At 37.3% G+C, this 20,287-nt stretch overlaps 1 pseudogene; it reads left to right on the top strand.

Annotated features, from left to right (window-relative positions):
• Positions 1-9,561: 9,561 nt before the first annotated feature.
• LOC125922506 (elongation factor 1-alpha 1-like) lies at positions 9,562-11,335 on the top strand (annotated as a pseudogene).
• The last annotated feature ends 8,952 nt before the right edge of the window (positions 11,336-20,287 follow it).

Below are 20,287 nucleotides of genomic sequence, written 5' to 3'. Positions count from 1 at the left end.
GAAAAGGAACTTTTCTACAAGTGGCTGTCCTGAGCTTGGGGAATAGAAAGATGAGGAAGACATACACGCGTCTTGTAATGAGCTTACAACCCAACGTACATGCCGTCTTGTCAAGCAACTTGTAGTTTTCGGACGCACTAAATATTGCAAAAGAAAGCAGAAACCAGTTATTTTTCAACCACTAAGCTAATGTGTTCAAGCAACAATTAATCTTCTGCGGCCAAAAGTTGTATGTATCCAGATAAATAGATATAAATAAATGTTTGCATATGTATCTGTATTTTCAATCACTCTGTCTCTTACATTATGTCAAAGTCTGGCCATGAGGAGGAAGAAAAGACAAGGATAATTTATATTACGTGTGAAATAAAAACACTAATAAAAAGATTGCCCAAATGAATCCCATCAAACCAAATTGTACTTATACTATGATAATGATAACTAGAGACCATTGCTTTAATAATTCTCTGGATCAGATGCTATGCTTTTTCACACAACGTTTCATTTGCTTACTTATTGTAGGTATTTTCCAGTTAGTACCAACCCAGTTATATCTTTTACTTTAAAACGATGGGGGCGCCTGGGTGGCTTTGTCAGTTAAGGGTCCAACTTCGGCACAGGTCATGATCTCACAGTTTGTGGGTTCGAGCCCCGCATTGAGCTCTGTGCTGACAGCTCGGAGCCTGGATCCTGCTTCAGATTCTGTGTCTCCTTCTCTTTCTCTCTCTGCCCCTCTCTCACTTGTGCTCTGTCTCTCTTTCTGTCTCTCAAAAATAAGTAACACTAAAAAAAATTTAAAATAAATAAAACTATGACCAGCCAATACAATAATAGAAGTACCAGCTTCCGTTAACTATTAGTTTTCACTAAACAGTATTCATGAAATACTCCGCCCACAGGAGTATGTCCCTCTATGCTCTCTCTCCATCCCTTGGCAATACATATTGGACATTTGCCATGAACTACGGCATGTGTCTTCTAGAATTTTCTCAAGACTTAAATTTCAGGGGGCCAGAAATAAAACACTGTGAAAGGCCCACATCCTGCCTCTTGTGTAAAAACCTCCAAATCTGTACAGCATGGTATACACCTTCCAATTTCACAGTTGATATGACTAAGTGTTATGGAATTAATTTTTAAATTGTACATATTATGAGAGGAATATTCCTAGAGACCTTAAACCTAAGCGTGACTTAGAATAACCTAGTAAATAACAAAATTATGGTAATGGGGTTCACGGAATTATTACCTCATTTTTATCTTTCCGTGAGTGTTCTTTATTTTCCCCACAATTTTCTACAACAGATCCCCCCCCCCCCACACACACACACCGTTCAGTTCTTTGAATCTGTTTTTGCTTTAGCATAATGGATAACTTTTAGTTTTAGCAACCAGGAGAGACTACATCTTATTCTTCCAGGTAAGTGGGTAAGCGATGAGTGCCTTCAGGCTGCTTTTTTAGAAAAAAAACCTTCAGTATGAATTTGTACAACATACTGCGTCTTTCGTGTCTGTTATTTTTCACTGAGGGCAAATGGATCGACTTCACCCTCAGACCCCCATCAGGCAAGTTTGCCTTCCCTTTTCCCATCCCCAAGACAAATTAAGAATGCTGAAACCTTTCACTCATAACAAAACAGTGATAAAGCAGGTAACAAGACCTCACATTAATCAGGTCTTTCAAAGAAAAGGCCCCAACCTGTACCCTTTGTCTAGCCTGCTGGTAGGTGGGTTTTTTTTCAAGCTCTTTTTAGGGTCCTAGCATTCTTTAGTCCCGCAGCACATTCTCCTTGGAAATGTTTCTCTTTTCAGACAGCCTCTGTGTTGATCAAAAAACCCAGAGAGCACTACAGAAATCTGAACTTCTAATGATCTTCTTTTATATTTTCTTACAATGGACAATGGCTCTCTCAATACTAATGGCATCAGCACACAAGGAGGCAACAATGCAGAGATGGAAGGCGGAGAAAGAGTAGCCACTATCACAAGATGTTCTGTATCATCTTGGTGGAAAAAAAATCCTGTTTTCCGTAGCCAAATTGTTGCCATCTCTTCTTGAAAATATTCAAGGTCCCTGCAAACCAACGCCGAGATGAGACAAGATAAGAGTAGATGAACAATTTTCTTCTCAGGAAGAAACATTACCGTCGGTTAAGTGTAATACGGAGTCTTCTAGTGCTTTTCTATTCCCTTTCACCACCAACACAACAATAGAAAACCAACTCACTAATTCTGTTAAATTTCCTCCTGTTAAATTGACCTTTTCTGGGCGAAATGAAGCGCGCAGCCATTGTGTGCATATAATTATGTTGAATCAAGCGCTCCCTCTACTGGTCAATCGAAATATTACCAAATTGGTACAGGATTTACCAGGTTACTGAAAGGAGAAAGGAAAGATGTTTGGGGGCAGTTTTATTTCTAAGTATGTTTTTTGAAACATCATTATATTAGAAAACTGTGAAAATTTTTGTATCAGATTTAATAGAAACAGAATTAAGTATATATCACTTTTTATGATTTAACTCATTCATAATTTACAAATTGACAAGAGTTTTTTGGAAAAATTAACAACTTTATCTTTGCTCTCAAGAATTAACATTTTTAATAGTACATGGAAATGAGTTACTGTTATAAAGCAGGGGTTAGCAGGCTTTTTTTTGGATGAGTCAGGTGATAATATTTTAGGTTTTGCTAGGCAAAATGTCTCTTTTTCAACTACTCAGCTCTGCCAGGCAAAAGTATTCACAGTCAATAGCGAATGAATGGGAATCACTGAGTCCCAATGAAACTTTGTTTACAAAAACAAACCTCAGGCCAGATTTGATCTATAAAGCTGTAAACCTGCAGGTCTATTGAGCCATGAAGGAATGCAAACACCTCCAAAGTGTGGCATTATTTGAAAAAAAAAAAGTTACAGCAAGGCAGTGCCTGTAATTTTTGCTTGACGATTCTCTCACTTTCAAACATTTGGGCCCTTTCCTTTTTGATTCGTTTCCAGACTGAACTGACACATAAAATAATGAAAAATTATTAATGAAAAAAAGACCAATTATGCACTAAAAATAATGAAGAATTAGAACTGGCAGGATCTTCAGAGGGCATTTAATACAAGTCTGTCATTTACAGAGGAGACTAAAATCCAGAGGAATTCTTGAATGCTACTTTAACTGACTATATTGTTCACTGAGTCAGCTTTAGATACTTTGGGGCTATTTTGGTAAGATAATGTGTGGAATATGCTTTGAAATTAGAAAGAATTAAACAAATGTTATTAATATGTCAGGAAAAGAAAACAAAAGATGTTTTCATTTTCTCTCCTTTTGAAGACCAAATCTACATAAATGATGAAACTACCACAATTAATAACCCCAAGGTGATTCCTTCATTGGAACCACCAGCAACTTTAAAGGTATGAACACACATGGGTATTTTATGTAAATATCACAGTTTCATAGATCTAAGAATTTTTATTGGCAATCCAGTGTAGAGGTGACCTTGGTATTTGAACAAAATTTTGACTTAGATGTGTTGTTCATGAGAACCAAAGAAAGATGTGTTTTCACTATTGGATTATTCTTAGCAAAGGATGTCATTATGTGAAGACACAATTTTTGTGGCAATGCCTATAACTAAATTTCCCTGAACTTGATTCATTGCTGCCTTTTCTGACAAAACAGGGAATTTCAGATGTCTTTAAAACTAAAGGTAACAATGAAGTCTTGAAAAAAAAATCAATTCAACACTTATCCATTTATTCAACATTCATTCAAAATAGTGACAGGCACTACGTTAAGTGGTAGTGATACATTTCTGATAAAAAAAAAAAAACGTACCTGGTTGTTGCTCTCAGCGCTCTTTCCGACTATAGAGGAATTATTATTGACATGGCCTTGCGTTCTGACTTTGAGAGCACAAAAATAAACTTGACACCAAGTTCATGCTCAAGGATTTTATAAAGAGATGGGGACAGAATATATGAGGAATATTGAGGTGAGGATACAAATATAACTATAAAGTGGGAATAATAATTAGCTGGCACTAAAATGTCATATAGAGAGATTATTTCCTTACGGGACAACTTTGTAGTAGAGTGACTATTTGATCCTGGCCTTGAAGCTTGAATAGGATTGAACAAGTAGAGATGAAGCAAGAGAGGAAAGAATGAACAGGTTTTCCTAACAAAAGAAGCAGTGCCATTAACGATATAAAATAATGAATAATTGGGGTTCAGCCATGTATGCTTTTGTGAGGAGACGCTTATGACAGAGAGACTGTTTGGACCTACATCATGGGGAATATTAAAGATAATGAAAAGAGGCTGAGTAGGTAGTGGAGGGCCATTGAATGATTGGAACTGTGTTTTTGGACAGTAAACTTAAATGGATCAAGTTCAAGGAAATTTTGTTTATAATCATGAGACTGGTTGTTGCGATAATGGGAGGAAAGTGCCAAAGTCCTGAACTTCCCAGTGGTATACGTGAATGGATGGAAACTCAATGTGATTCAAATGGTGGAGAGAAGTCTACAGAACCAGATGACTGAATAACTGAGGAGCTTGTTGATAAAGGAAGAGAGGGAGATGGCTTTCAGAATTGGTCCCATTGGTCTAATAGGTTGGTAATGGCATTAACAGATGAGGAAGCAGGAAAACGTACCTATTCAATGGGGGAGAATGCGAAGTTTTCTTTTGGCCCTATGAGTTTGAAGCAAGAATAGAATAACTACATAAATTGTAGGAATTCGCCAAAGTTTCTGATTCCTAAAAGAGATTTAAATTTAGAAGTCATCTGTACAAAGTGGTAATTGAAGCACTGGAAAGTGATGTTTTCTCCTTATGGCTTTAAAGTTTTAATTTTAATAGGACAAAACTTCATTTTCAAATTGCAGCTATAAAATCTTTGGAAACCGTGATATAAATTTGTATGCACTGCATATTTGATAAGAATCTCTCTAGTGCTTAAATTGGAAGAAATTCATTTAGAATGGTAGCACTTTGGACTCAGCAACTTATTTTTTCTCCTAAATGGGTAAGAAGAAAGAAAAATTATTAATTTGGAAGGAATGCTTAAGATCTTGGTATACTGAATATATTGCCTACTTGTCAGTGGGATGGAATAGAAAGAAAGAAAGAAAAAAGAGCTCCTTGAAGTTTCTCTGCAGTCATTATTATTAAGGAATGACAGCATTAAAATCATTTTCAGGAAGTTGAGTTCAACTTATGAGCATATAGAGTTGAGAAGGGGAATATAGCCATCTCCAGTTTTCCGGCTTGTATTTCATTCTGAGATCATTTCTAACCAGATTTACTAATTTAATCCCTCATAATGTTTTATTATGGCATTTACAGAGCAGGAACAGATTAAAGGATAGGTTGAAAGCCTCTCATTTGCACTTAGGAACTTAACATTCAGCTAAAAAGGGAGAAAAAAACCTACCCAGAGTGGGTAATAAATACTTTGTGAAATGAAGGCGCAGAAGCTCACTCTAAATGAAGGGAATAGGTCAACCTGTGACTGGACAAAAGAAAATACAGACCAGGATTTTATGAAATGGATAAGAACATGGAGAAGGGACCAACATCACCAATCCATACTGCCCATGGCTGCCTTTCCTTCCTCTCATCACCTCCTGTTTACAGGTGAATGAAGAGCAGGGTGAATCCAGCCCAGTCTTTACAATGGTGCCATGAAAGACTCACATAAGATAGGAAGGGATTTGAGGAGAGTTCACACATGGGAAAAAAGAAGACCTACCCATATCTAATATGGTTGAAATGAGAAAAGATAGGATAACAAATGAGAAATTCTTATGGGTATTTTAAAAATAAGATAAATAAACTTCCCATGCAGAGCACTCTAAATGATTACATACCCTAGTATTAAAGGAGAAATATTCACAATTAATGTTTTGCATTTTCAAAGAAATTAAAGAGAATATAGGATACATGAAACCATAAGCCAGAGATGAAAAGAATATTAAAGAAGATAATGTGAGAGAGTTAGATAAATAAATTGAATATAAAAAGACATAATTTTGGAACTAATTGAAAATAATGTCATAGTGTTGAATAGTGTTGAAAATCGAGCCAGTGGTAAAGAGGCTAGAAAAATAATTCAGATAATATGAAGAAGAAAAATGAGACTAAAAGAAATTAGAGAAATATAATATATATGAAAGATAATGAACACCATTGTAGAATTAAAAAAAAAACTGAAAATATTCCAAAATATAATTTTAAAAAGTTCTTGGAATGAAATTAATGTTATAGCATCTGAAAATTGAAATGTACACCATGTTCCAGAACAGTCAATGCTAATCTATATCAAGGTGAAGTTACTGATCCTCAAGGAAAATTACATGATTACTCAGGATTCCAGGAAAAAACTCACCTCAAATATCAGGACAATTTTTTCACAATAGCCAGAAGACAGTGGAAGAATATTTGAAATGTTGTGGGAGGTAGAGGGTAAATTTTTGAAGAAAAATATACCTGAGACATTTCAGTTAAGGTGTAAATGTTACAGATGAATCGACTCAAAACTGCAAGGGCTCAGGGAGTATAGCATCCATGAGTTCTTGGATGAAGTATATAATAAAGAAATCCAACCAACCAAGAGATTAATCAGCATATAGAACTCAGGGTTGGATTTGGAATTGAATTTAAGCACGATTGATGTTTTGTTAGCTGAATATAATGAAGGGAAAGAAGATCTAGGACTGGAAGGTGTAGGAGTTAGTGATTATTATGATCGCTCATAGAATGTAAGCTGGGTAAGTAAGGAAGTGAGGGCATGAGATGTGTGATACAGCATAAAAAAGTGGTCCGGTCGGTGGATTGGAAGTTGCAGTGAGTTCTTGGAATGAGGATTGTTGGAGTGGTGGTTCTAGAGGGTGCACTCTAAAGATAGGATGTAATGATCAGGGAATGGGTTGACTGCAACAGATACTGGAGATGATGTAGTTATTAGTGGAAGAGGTAAAATGAAAGACAAAATTATTGAAAGCAGAGAGGTCAAGAAAATGGGGTGGTCAAAGTGTTGAATCTGTATAGGCATAGTGTCAGTCTAATTGTTGATGGGGCTAGTGGTTGAAAGAAAAAAACTACCTAGGTGGTAAAGTTCTCCACGAATGAACGGTATCATGTTTCTATGGCATGTACTCGAAATTTTCAAGTTTTAGGAAGTAAGGATAAGTTGTCTGGATGCAGCAAGGAGGAGCAAGTCTTACACCTAATTGACCTCTAGTTTTCGTGGTATGTATGGAGTGGGAGAAAAATCTCCTGAGAGAGCTGCAGGAAATTGGAGTCCTCAGGAAACAGCCTGTAATCATGAGCAAGAAGGGGAAATACATGTTTAAAAAAAGAGGCTGAAGATATAATAGATTATGTTGATGAGTGAACATGACTTTTAGAGGAGGAATATAGAAAGTTGGGGAGAATTGAAGTATTGGGTTTACATGTAGATGTACAAAGCCATATGAGATGGAAAGTCTGGATAGGAAGGGATGCCCAAGAAGACTGGACTTCTTGAGGTGAAAAGGAATGAGGGCGTAATGTTGATCTCTCAGGAAAAGAAGGTGGGGGGTGGGTGGAAAACGTATTCCAATAACATCCTGCTTCTTGGCACTGGCCTGTTAGTTACTTTATTGTAGCAAATGGTAATTCTATAAAGGTAAGATTGGGTAGGAAAGAGCTTTACCAGGAGAATACAAGTTTTTCCCTGGGCCTCCTTTAACTTTTATCTAGGGTAATAACATCAGAAGAAGCATAGTTGTACTTGGGCCGTGAAGGAAAATTTTTTGGACAAAGCCAATATAACACCACTATCAAAACCCTGACAAAATTCACACACATACGTGAGCACACGTACACACACATACACATGCACACACACGCATACGTGCCTACATTAAGACAAATCATATTTATGGATATTAATTCAGGTCTTAAATGAGACACTAGCCAGTAGATATGGCATTGGAAGTTTTGACGGAGGCCCAAATCTGATTCATGTTTGGGTGCACGTTTGTGCGTTCTTTGGATGTCCCATTTTGCAGTTTTATGACTGGATGATGCACTCTCTAGCTAACCTCCTCTGACTCACCTTCCGAGCCTTTTCTTGCTGGTGTGAGCCGTAGCCTCTCACTGCTGTGGTATGCTCACCCTGGCTGGGTCTCCTTTTTGGATACATCTGTTGAGAGGATTCAGCCTGCTTCACTCTCATGCATCAAGGGAAGAACAGTTGCTTCCTTACCTTTTCTCTTTCTTTGTCCTGACATTGCAGGCAGCTCACAGCATTGACTTTTGCATTTGTTCTCCTCAGGCGAGCGTCAAAGGCCAATCTCTTTGCCTCTTACACAATTGGGACCAAACTTCTGGCTCTACCTATGGTCTTCTCAAACCTCCTCCTCTCAACTTTCAACGAGGGCTGGTGGGTGAAAAAATGACACAGTTCTCCGACTTTCCTTATTCCAGGCTCTTCAATTGCCAACTGTTTCTTGCTGTTGGCTGATTGTAAGCTAAGTCTGCAAAAGAGTTTATGACCATCCCTTCTGCAAATTTTGTACCTTTTATTTTGTTTCTGGGCCTTTTATAACCTCAGCAAAATTTGGGGCCAAAAAAAAATTCACATTTTAACAACCCATTACACAGTTATTCCTCCAAAGACTAGATATTTCCTAAGTAAAAGACTTCCACTGTCTCTACTATGTTCTCAGTCTTCATGTATGGGGCTAAAAGGAATTAGAAAATATGGGCTATTTACATTTGAAATGAAATTATTTCATTTTATTTGGCTGTAACAGAAATCAGTATATTGAAGTAGCTATGAGTTGAGCTTTGGTATCAGACAGCCAAGGTTCTAGTTCTGGCTCCATGACTGTGACTCTTATAAATTGTGACCCTTGAGCAAGTAGATTAACCATCCTATAAAATGGTAATAATAATGTCCTACCTCATGTTATTTTCAAAGAGGTTAAGATTTAAAATGTTAATATATGTTAATCATATTCAAGAAATAATATCCATTTTATAAACCTCATCCAGAAAATTCTTCCCAATTTATCTAAATATGATGCTGATGCCAAAACTGGACAAAAATATTATAAGGAAACTACGGACCAATGGCCTTCATGAAGATAAATGCAAACATTCTATAAAATCTTCAGTAACTCAAATCCAAAAATATTTATAAATAATAATATGTCCTGATCAAATGATGTTTATGCAGGAGTCCACCTCGGTTTAACACTTGAAATTCAGGGGCGCCTGGGTGGCTCAGTCGGTTAAGCATCCGACTTCAGCTCAGGTCATGATCTCACAGTTCGTGAGTTTGAGCCCCGCGTCGGGCTCTGTGCTGACAGCTCAGAGCCTGGAGCCTGCTTCACATTCTGTGTCTCCCTCTCTCTCTGCCCCTTCCCTGCTCATGCTGTGTCTCTCTCTGTCTCAAAAATAAATTAACATTAAAAAAAAAATTAAAAAAAAAAAACACTTGAAATTCAGCCTATGAAGGTTTGCCACCGGAACACAGGTGTCGTAGAAAACACTGCTAAACTTAAACCAAAATGGAAAAGGCAAAGCCTTGTATCAACATCGTCGTCATTGGACACGCAGGTTCTGGCAAGTCTACCACTGCTGGTCATCTGATCTACAAATGTGGAATCAACAAGAGAACTGCTGAAAAATTTGGGAAGAAGTCTGCTGAGATGAGAAAGGGCTCTTTCAAGTGTCTCTGGGTCTTTGATAAACTGAAAGCTGAACGTAAACATGGTATCACCATTGACATCTCCCTGTGGAAATTTGCGACCAGCGATTATCATGTGACCATCATCGATACCCCAGGACACAGAGATTTCATCAAAAATACGATTACAGACACATCTCAGGCTGACTGTGCTGTCCTGATTGTCGCTGCTGGTGTTGGTGAATTTGAAGCAAGTCTCTCCAAGAATGGGCAGACCCCTGGGGCATGCCTTCTGGCTTACACACTGGGTGTAAGACAACTCATCGTTAGTGTTAACAAAATGGATTCTGCTGAGCCGCCCTACAGCCTGAAGAGATATGAGGAAATCATTAAGGCAGTCAGCACCTACATTAAGAAAGTTGGCTACAACCCCGACACAGTAGCATTTGTGCCAATTTCTGGTTGGAATGGTGACAACCTGCTGGAGCTAAGCGCTAACATGCCTTCGTTCAAGGGATGGAAAGTCACCCGTAAAGATGGCAATGCCAGTGGAACCACGATGCTGGAAGCTCTGGATTGCATTCTGCCAACAACTCATCCAACTGACAAGCCTACCCCTCCAGGATGTCTACAAAATTGGTGGTATCGGTACTGTTCCTGTGGGCTGCATGGAGACTGGTGTTCTTAAACCAGGCGTGGTAGTCACTTTTGCTCCAGTCGATGTTATAACTGAAGTGAAGTCTATTGAAATGCACCACGGGGGTGCCTGGGTGGCTCAGTCGGTTAAGCGCTGGACTTCAGCTCAGGTCGTGATCTTGAGGTTTGTGGGTTCGAGCCCTGCATCAGGCTCTGTGCTGACGGCTCAGAGCCTGTAGCCTGCTTCGGATTCTGTGTCTCCTTTTGTCTCTGCCCCTCCCCGCTCTCGCACACTGTATCTCTCAAAAATAAATAAACGTTAAAAAAAAAATCCACCGTGAAGTGTTGAGTGAAGCTCTTCCTGGGGACAATGTGGGCTTCAATGTCAAGAATGTATCTGTCAAAGATGTTTGTCATGGCAGTGTGGCTGGTGATAGCAAAAGTGACCCATCAATGGAAGCAGCTGGCTTCCTAGTTCAGGTGCTTATCCTGAACCATCCAGGCCATGTCAGTGCTGGCTATGCACTTGTGCTGCATCGTCACACAGCTCAGTGCTTGCAAGTTCGCTGAGCTGAAGGAGAAGATTGATCGTCGTTCGGGACAAAAAGCTATAAGATGGTCCTGAGTTCTTGCAATCTGTTGATGCTGCCATCATTGATATGGTTCCTGACAAGCCCATGTGTGTTGAAAGCTTCTCCATCCTCCTCTGGACTGTTTTGCTGTTTTGACGTGAGACAGATGGTGGCTGTGCGTGTCATCAAAGCAGTGGACAAGAAGGCAACTGGAGCTGGCAAGGTCACCAAGTCTGCCCAGAAGACTCTGAAGGCTAAATGAATATTATCCCCAATACCTGTCACCCCGTCTTCATCAGTGGTGGAAGGAAGGTCTCAGAACTGTTTGTGTCAATTGGCCATTTAAGTTGAATGGTAAAAGACTGGTTAATGATAGCAATGCATCGTAAAACCTTCAGAAGGAAAGGAGAATGTTTTGTGGACCATTTGTTATTTGTGTGTATGTATGTATGTATATATGTGGCAGTTTTAAGTTATTAGTTTTTAAAATCAGTACTTCTTAATAGAAACAACGATCTAAAATCTGTCACAGAATTTTGAGACCTATTAAAACAAAAGTTTAGTGAGAAAAAAAATTTGATCTGCCTAATCCACCACGTTAACAGATTACAAAAGAAAAAACATATGATTATCTCTTTAGATGTGAAAAAAAGCTTTGACAAAACCCAACATCCATTTCCAATAAAAATTCTCAGTAGAGAAGGGAGTTTTCCTAACCTAATAAGGGCATCTATGAAAAAACTGTTGTTAACATGTAACTTAATGATGAAAGACTGAATGCTTTCTCTCAAAAAAATAGAAACAAATCAAGATGTTTGCTTTCACCATTTCTACTCAATCTTGTACTATAGGGTACTAGCCCATGCAATAGGAAATAACAACAAATAAATGGCATATAAATAAGAAAGGAAGTAGTAAAACTAGTTTTATTTACAGATGACATTAAACAAAATTCAGTTGTATTTCTACATTTGGGCAATAAGCAATCAGAAATAAAAATTTAGTAAGTACTTTATTATTATTATTTTTTTTTATTTTTTCCGATGCAAAAGCAAAAGAGCCTTTATTCGAGCTAGCTCGAGCTCAATCCCCTACCTGCACCGACGCAGCGGTGAGATACCGGGGAGAGAGAGTTAGTACTTTAAAAATAACATTGAAATAATTAGGAATGCATTTAACAAAAGATGTATAAATCCTATACCTGGAACACTATCAGGTGCTAAGATGATTTAAAGAAGGCTCAAATAATTGGAGAAATATATTGTGTTTAGATTAGAAGATACAATATTATCCTTTCTTTTTAAATTGCTTGATATGTTCAACACAATCATACTTAAAAATCACAGAAAGTTTGTTTCTGGAAACTTAAAACATTGCTCTAAAATTTACATAGCGATGTAGAAGATCTAGATATTACCAAAAAAAAAAAAAAAAAAAGAAAGAAAGAAAGAAAAAAGAAAAACAAATTTAAAAAGAAGAAATTTTGAGGTCTTCACTACCTGCTTTTAAGACTTACCTATAAACCTGCAGTAATCAAGAAAGTGTGATATTGTAACAAATCTGAAAGGAATAATAGACATTACAATAATAGTAGTGAACTTCAATACCCAGATTTTCAACAATGGGTAGGTTATCTAGCCAGAAAATCATAAAGGAAACATTGGGTTTGAACGATACTTTAGACCCAAATGACCTAAAGACATATACAGAACATTCTATGCGACAGTAGTAGAATTCAGTCTTCTCAAACACATATAGAAAATTCTGCAGGATAGATCATTTGTTAGATCACAAAACAAGTATCATCAATTTTAAAAAGCTTGTATTCATACCGAGTATCTTTTTTGGACCATAGTAGAATGAAACTGAAATCAGTAACAGGAGGAAAACGGGGAAACTCGCAACATGTGAAAATTAAACAACACACTCCTGAATAACCAATGGCTCAAAGATGAAATCAAAGGGGAAATAAAAATCTATCTTGAAACAAATGAAACTGGAAACACAACACACCAAACTTAATTGGCTGCAGCAAAGTGGTACTAAGAGGGAATTTTATAGTGATAAATGCCTATATTAATTTAAAAAAATCTTGGGGCGCCTGGGTGGCTCAGTCGGTTAAGCGGCCGACTTCGGCTCAGGTCACGATCTCACGGTCCGTGAGTTCGAGCCCCGCGTCAGGCTCTGTGCTGACAGCTCAGAGCCTGGAGCCTGTTTCGGATTCTGTGTCTCCCTCTCTCTGACCCTCCCCTGTTCATGCTCTGTCTCTCCCTGTCTCAAAAATAAATAAAACGTTAAAAAAATTAAAAAAAAAAGTCTTACATAGACAAACTAACTATACACATGAAGGAACTAGAAAAACAAGAATAAACTGAGTCCAAAGTTAGGATAAGAAAGGAAATAACAAGATCAGAGTAGAAATAAATGAAATAGGGACTAAAAAGACAGTAGAAAAGATCAAAGAAACTAAGGGTTGATTTTTTGAAAAGATAAACAAATTTGACAAACCTTTAGCTAGACTTGCCAAGAAAAGAAAAGGTATTCAAATAATAAAGTTATAAATGAAAGAGAAGAATTACAAATAATACCACAGAAATACAAAGAATCATGAGAGACTATTACGAACAATTTTATGTCAACAAATTGAACAACCTAGAATAAATGGAGAATTTCCTAGAAACATAACACCTACCATTTGAATCAAGAAGAAATACAAAATATGAAAAGGCGAATAATAAGCAAGAAGAAAAATCAGTAAATAATCCAATTAAAAAACAGGCAGAGGTCTTGAATAGATGTTTTGCAAAGAAGACATAAAGGTGGCCAAGTACATGAAAAGGAGCTAATATCACTTATCATCAGGGACATGCAAATCAAAACCATAATTATTAATGAGTAAGTTCCAGGAGTCTAATATATAGCACGCAGCCTCTAGTAACCAATACTGTATTGCATACTTGAAAGTTGCTATGAGATTAGAGATTTAATTACGTAATATAATGACAATAACAACAAAATGATAATTATGTGAGGTGAAAGATGTGCTAACTAACTTCACTGGGGCATACATTTCATAATATGTATATGTATCAAATCATCACATGGTATGCCTTAAACTTCATATTATATGCTAATTATATCTCAGTAAAGCTGGGGCAAAGGTGTGGTATTGGTGTAAAGATAGACAAACAGACAAATGGAATTTAGTGATGATATAAATTCAGTGGTGAAAGGACAATCCTTTCAACAAATGGTACAGAACAATTGCACAGCCACAGGCAAAAAACTGAAGCTCAACTCTTACCTTACAATGTAAGCAAAAATTCCCTTGAAATTGTTCAAAACCTTAAATATTAAGAGCTTACACCCTAGCACTTCTAGAGGATCACAGAGGAGACAGCTTAAGTGATGTTGGCCTTGGCAAAGACTTCTCAAATACAGCACCAAAACACAATTCGTAAGAGAAAAATAATCAATATGGTAGATGTTATCAAAACTAAACTCTGGTGCTCGGTTAAGTAAATAAAACTGGGAGAAGATATTGCAAGAGATGCATCTGTTAAAGGAGCTGTATTTTGAGTATAAAAAGTGTCTTACAACTTAATAAAAAGAAAACAGTTTAGTAGAAAATAGAAATAGACATTTGAACAGATATTTTTTTCAAAGAAATTATACAGATGGTAAATAAACACATAAAAAGATTCTCAAGGTCATTAGCCATCATGGAAAAAATAAACTAAACTAATCGCCCACTTGAACGACTAAAGTTTAAAATGTCTGGCTACATTTTAATGTTGGTAAAGATGTGAACTTTCATATGCCTCCGATGGGAATGATAAAACCACTTTGGACAAAAGGTTAGCATTTTCTTAAAAGGTGTATGTACATCCACCATTCCATTCCTAGGTATTTACCCAGGAGAAACAGAGTACATGTACCTAAAAAGGCTTGTACGTGAATATTCAGAGTGGCTCCATTTGTGATAGCTAAAAACTGGAAATGACCAAAATTTTCGTTAATTGTTGAATGGATATAAAATAGAATATCTATACAATGAGAGGGAATGAATTATTGACATGTGCAACACTATGGATGAATCTCAAAATGATTATATGAAGTGGATGAAGCTAAACCAAAAGAGTACATAGTGTATAATTCCATTTATATAAAATTACAAAAATGTACACTAATCTATCATGATAGAAAGCAGTTCGGTTGCCTGGGGATGGGAAGACAGGAGAGGAGGAGAGAGGGATTCTACCACAAGTGCTCAACAAATTTTAGCTATTATGATAATAGTAATTACGGTTATTATTATGAGTCTGTCAACACTCCCCATGCCCCTAAATGGAGAATGAATAAAAGAGGGGGAAATACTGAGTTTAAATAAAAAATGGCTGAGAAAACCCTGGTATTTGATTTTAATGATTAGATCAAATTTCTTTTATTATGTGGAGTAGGGTATTGAAATTAAGGTTGAGTTACAGAAAAATAGGAAAGGCATCTACTTTTTTGCAAGCCCAGACTATCTTTGAACTATCCTACCTTTTACATGTACAAGCATTTTTGTCACCCCCTTCCCCAACCCACGCACACCATGCCTGTAAATCTTGTTTTGCATTTTCCTGTGTCTGATGAATTACCACTGCATGTTAAGGACCAAAAATCATAGTTCCATATTTCAAAAGCTAACTTCTAAATCTGTAAAAAGCCGGGAGTGAGACTAAAAAGATCACAACAGGAACCACTCACAATTTGTGTGCTGCACTCTGCTTTGGATCCTGTCTTCCATACTAGGGAAAGTGAACCCTCCTCTCCCACCCCCACCTCCGCCTGACCTGCCCCCCTGGGCAATCATGTATGTCTGTTGACTGGTTGATTCAAAGCACATATGGTTTGTGGTTTCTCCTCTCTGGTGATATCTCTTTATATTTTGTAAACTTAGAGAAAACTGAGGGGCGAAGATTCCAGGGCCTGAAGCAATTTTATCATGCTTTTTACCAAGAGGCTGTGCTGTTTCAGGTAGAGGTGAGTTTGGGAATGTGCAGAGCTGTATTGGCATTTTAAAGGTGGGGGCCAAAGCTGTTAACTCTCTTGCACTCATGAGATAATCCTGCGAAACCAAGGTTTGTTGCCCTAAAGGCATTACCATGGGAGAACACTGAATTCTAGTCAATGTTGAGGAAAGAAAATGGAAACTCCAAGGATGTTGTACCAAATGATCCTAATGCTCTCTCAAGTGTATTTCTCTAACAAATGGAAGTTTGGGCTCCTGTTTTATATTGTTATGATTGCCTTGCAGTGGGAATGGGAACATATTTATCCATGTTAGAGATGACCCTACTGTGTCCCATTGGCTTCAATACAACACCAAATGGCTTCTATACTAGGAACACTAGAAAAAGAGGCAAGTCATTTCATCACAAAGCTTAAAGCAATTGTCTAAGGTTAAAAGGGGAGTGAAGTCAAAGGCAAAGTTAGAGCCCGGGACTTCAGAGGATTACTTCAGTTCTTGTTCTAACATTGAATTGGGATGTTAATGATGTCTTGAAAATTATCAAATAAATGTTATAAGAAAAAGATGTACATATATCCTTGACCACATTGAGAAATATGCATTTACTTTATATTTTACTAACTTTATTCCTCTTTTCATTCAGAGATTGGGAGCGTGGCCTTTGGGGTTTGACTTGCTGGCTCAAATTCCAGTCTGCCACTTGATGCTGCGTGTTTTGAAGGTCCTTCACCTGTATAAAGGGGGGAGCTTCAGATTGTTTTTGGGATTATATAAATAATTTATATCAAGTCTTTACCAGTGCCTAGAACAAGGTGAATCCTCAAAAATTAGCATAATTTTTGTTTAATCTCTACACTAGTGTGGAGATTTTAAAAAATACATTATATAGCAGAGTTATAAACTTGAAATCTGTTATTGTCTAGAATTTTAATACGCTCAATAAAAGTCCTACAATTTGGAAACTATTGTATAGGGTTCGGGAATCCTATAATTGCCTTTGATAATGACATAATTTAGAAGCACAGTTACTTTTTGTCTCCTGACCGCACAGAATCTTGGCCTGTGCACAGGACTGATGAGGGAAATAATCCAGACACTGGTGGCCTGTGCTCTGTGACAATTCATGTGGTGTTGAGGATTTACAATGGAAAGTCACTGTTGCTTTCAGTCATGCACATTTTTAATCATTTAGCTAAATGTTCTCCATCCTTCTGAAGCTTGCCTTCTCTACCTTCTATCGCCTACATTTACTTTTAAACATGTTATTGGTGACTGTGCCCTTTCCCTGTTTCCCTGAAAGATTGTGGGATTCTTTCCAGGTTTTTCTCGGCTTCAAATGTAAATAGGAATTAGTTATTGACATTTCTGTTTTGTCTCTCTATAGGTCTCTTATGCCATTTTACTGTGTAAACCCCAACGTAAACTGTAAAAAACCAAATTCTTGAATTATCCACTAGGTGGGGGCCTTGTTCTTCCATTAAATATAGATTTTTCTTTTTTTCTTTCTTTTTTTCTAAGTGAAATTTCTATTTTTCCCTTTGTGAAAAGTTGAATGCATCAGTCCTGGTATTACGAACTCTGCTTAAGAAGTCATGGTTATATCTCAGCTCCTTTGAGGGTGACAATGGAGAATTCACTTAAGGAGGGGAGGTGTGTTGGTCTGTGAACAGTGTTTAGTTTCCTTTTTTCCCTTTATCCTTCATGGGCTACTTAAATAACAACCTCGCACGAAACATTGTTTTCCACAGAAATGTCACACTCCTCTAAAGACTCAATCTGAGGACTCCCTTTTGTCTCTTGACATAGGTGATTTACCGAAGGATCTCCCCAATGCCCATACTCCTCATTAGTCTTCGTTGCGTTACCATTTTGATGTAACTCACGGCAAACCTAATAGTGATAGGAATGTTTCTGACATTTTTCAAGCAGATTTATGAAAAAAGGATGGTAGCTTTTAATGGTCCATTTGTATTTGAATTTTCTAATGGCTCCGAGGAACCAGAATTTAATTTTATCAAATCCTCATTGTGGCAATATATAGGGTCATTGAAAATTATGGAATGATGGAGGTGCGGTAATTAGTAAGCACTGGCAGAAGTTTAGAGTCCACTCGGGTTGGGAACTCTGGACTTGTTCAAAGCACAGTGGCATTTATCTGGTACTCAGGAAACTTCAAGTTAGGTGGCATGATGGTGCAGCCACTTTGTAAAAACAGTTTGACACTTTCTTGAAATAAGAAACATAAATATACCATCCGACCCAGCAATATCACTCCTACTTACCTAGCCAAAGAAATGACGTTATATATCTACCCAAAGACTTGTACGTAAATGTTCATTAGCGGCATTATTTATATTAGCCAGAGAAAGGAAAACGGTGCAAAAGTCCATCAACTAGTGAATAGACAAAAAATGGTGCAGCCCTGTAATGCTGTGGTACAGAACAATCAAAGGGCGTGAAGCAGTGATGTAAACCATAGCATGGATGAACTTCAAATACACATTAAGTGGAAGAAGCCAGACACAGAAGATTACCCGTTGTATAACTTCATTTCAAAGAAAAGGTAAATTTATGGTGACAGAAAGTAAATTACTGGTTGCCTGGGAGTTGCAGTGGGAATAAGAAATACCCGCACACAGGCACGAAGTTCCTTTCTGTGGTGATGGTTGCAGCACCCTGTACATTGACTGGAAATTACTGAATCTGTACGCTTAAATCTTATCGTATGTGGAAATCTTGTAAAAATTAGTAGAATAAATCTGAAGGTGAAAGCTTCTTATAAAATCCAGAGAGAGAAACTCAAACTCATTAGATATTCCAGCCTCTAGGTCGTGCCAGCCTCTTGTCTCAAAGTTTCAGAAAAGATTAAGAATGTGTGACTTTGATTTCTAGTACCCTGAAAAAAAAACAAAAAAAAACCAAACCAGTCAAATGCTCCTGAATCAAAGCATCAGAATTCAAGTTATGGGGCTTGTGTTTGCCAGTGACCTATGATACTTTCCTCTCTAGCACACACAATCTATCACACACGGAATGCAACTAGACTCCATCAGGTCTGGTCCTTTTCTCTCGAGGACACTATGTTGTTTGCATATCTTGTACAATTTAATGTTATTATTTGGAAGTGACGTAGATACTAAGAAAAAAAATTTTCCTGGCTTTTTAAAATGATTATTGAAATTTTAGTTAGTTAATACACGGTGCCATATTGATTTCACAAGTAGAATTCAGTGATTCACCACTTTTGTACAATACCCAGTGCTCATCACAAGTGCCCTCCTTAGTACCCATCACCCATCCAGTCCGTATCCCACCCATGTCCTTCCATCAATCCTCAGTTTGTGTCTATGGTTAAGAGTCTCTTGTGGTTTGTTTCCCTTTCTTCTTTTCTCCCCTCCTCCTATATGTTCATCTGTTTTGTTTCTTAAATTCCACCTTTGAGTGAAATCATATATTTTTCCTTCACTGATTGACTTATTTTGCTTAGCATAGTACATTCTAGCTCTATCCATGTTGTCGCAAATGGCAAGATTTCATTCTTTTTTTATGGCTAAGTAATATTCCACCATAGTTAGATGATATAGATAGATATAGATATAGATATATAGATATAGATATATCACATCTTCTTTATCCTGGCTAATTTTGGGCAGACTATAAACCTTGTTTATCTTTCTCAGTATGCCTTTGAGACCTTCCTTTCCCATTGTCTGACCTGAACAATGGTTTTTTTTTTTTCTGACATCAGTGATGATGAATTAATGGCATGAAATGCCTTCAAAAACTCACTCACTTAAGACATAAATCTTAAGGAAAATATATAAAATGGAAGATTATTCACAAATATATTGGTTAATCTCACTTATAGAAATGAATTTCTTCTTACTGCCCCTCCCAATAGCATTAATAATTGTGACTATTTGGGAATTAGATATCACCCTATAGTAAACTCAATTCCCTGGTCCAAACTTTCTTTCACTCAATAACTGAGGACTTATTATGTGCCAGGTTCTGTACTAGGCCTGGCTCTGGTGTTACAGCAACTAACTCATTACAGTTTGTCTTCAAAAGCCATCCTTGAAAATGATCTTCGGGGCGCCTGGGTGGCTCAGTCAGTTGAGCGTCTGACTTCGGCTCAGGTCATGATCTCATGGTCTGTGAGTTCAAGCCCCGCATGGGGCTCTGTGCTGATAGCTTGGAGCCTGGACCTGATTCAGAATCTGTGTCTCCCTCTCTCTCTGCCCCTCCCCCACTCATGCTCTGTCTCTCTCTGTCTCAGAAATAAACATTAAAAAAATAAAACAAAAAAGAAAATATTCTTCAAAACAGAATAAACAGATAATGATCAACTGAGGTACAGAAAAACTTAGAACCTCTATTTA

The sequence above is a fragment of the Panthera uncia genome, chromosome B1, assembly GCF_023721935.1.
Source record: "Panthera uncia isolate 11264 chromosome B1, Puncia_PCG_1.0, whole genome shotgun sequence".
In the NCBI taxonomy this organism is placed as follows: domain Eukaryota; kingdom Metazoa; phylum Chordata; class Mammalia; order Carnivora; family Felidae; genus Panthera; species Panthera uncia.
The sequence above is the reverse complement of the archived record's forward strand: the minus strand, read 5'-3'. Positions and strand labels throughout refer to the sequence as shown.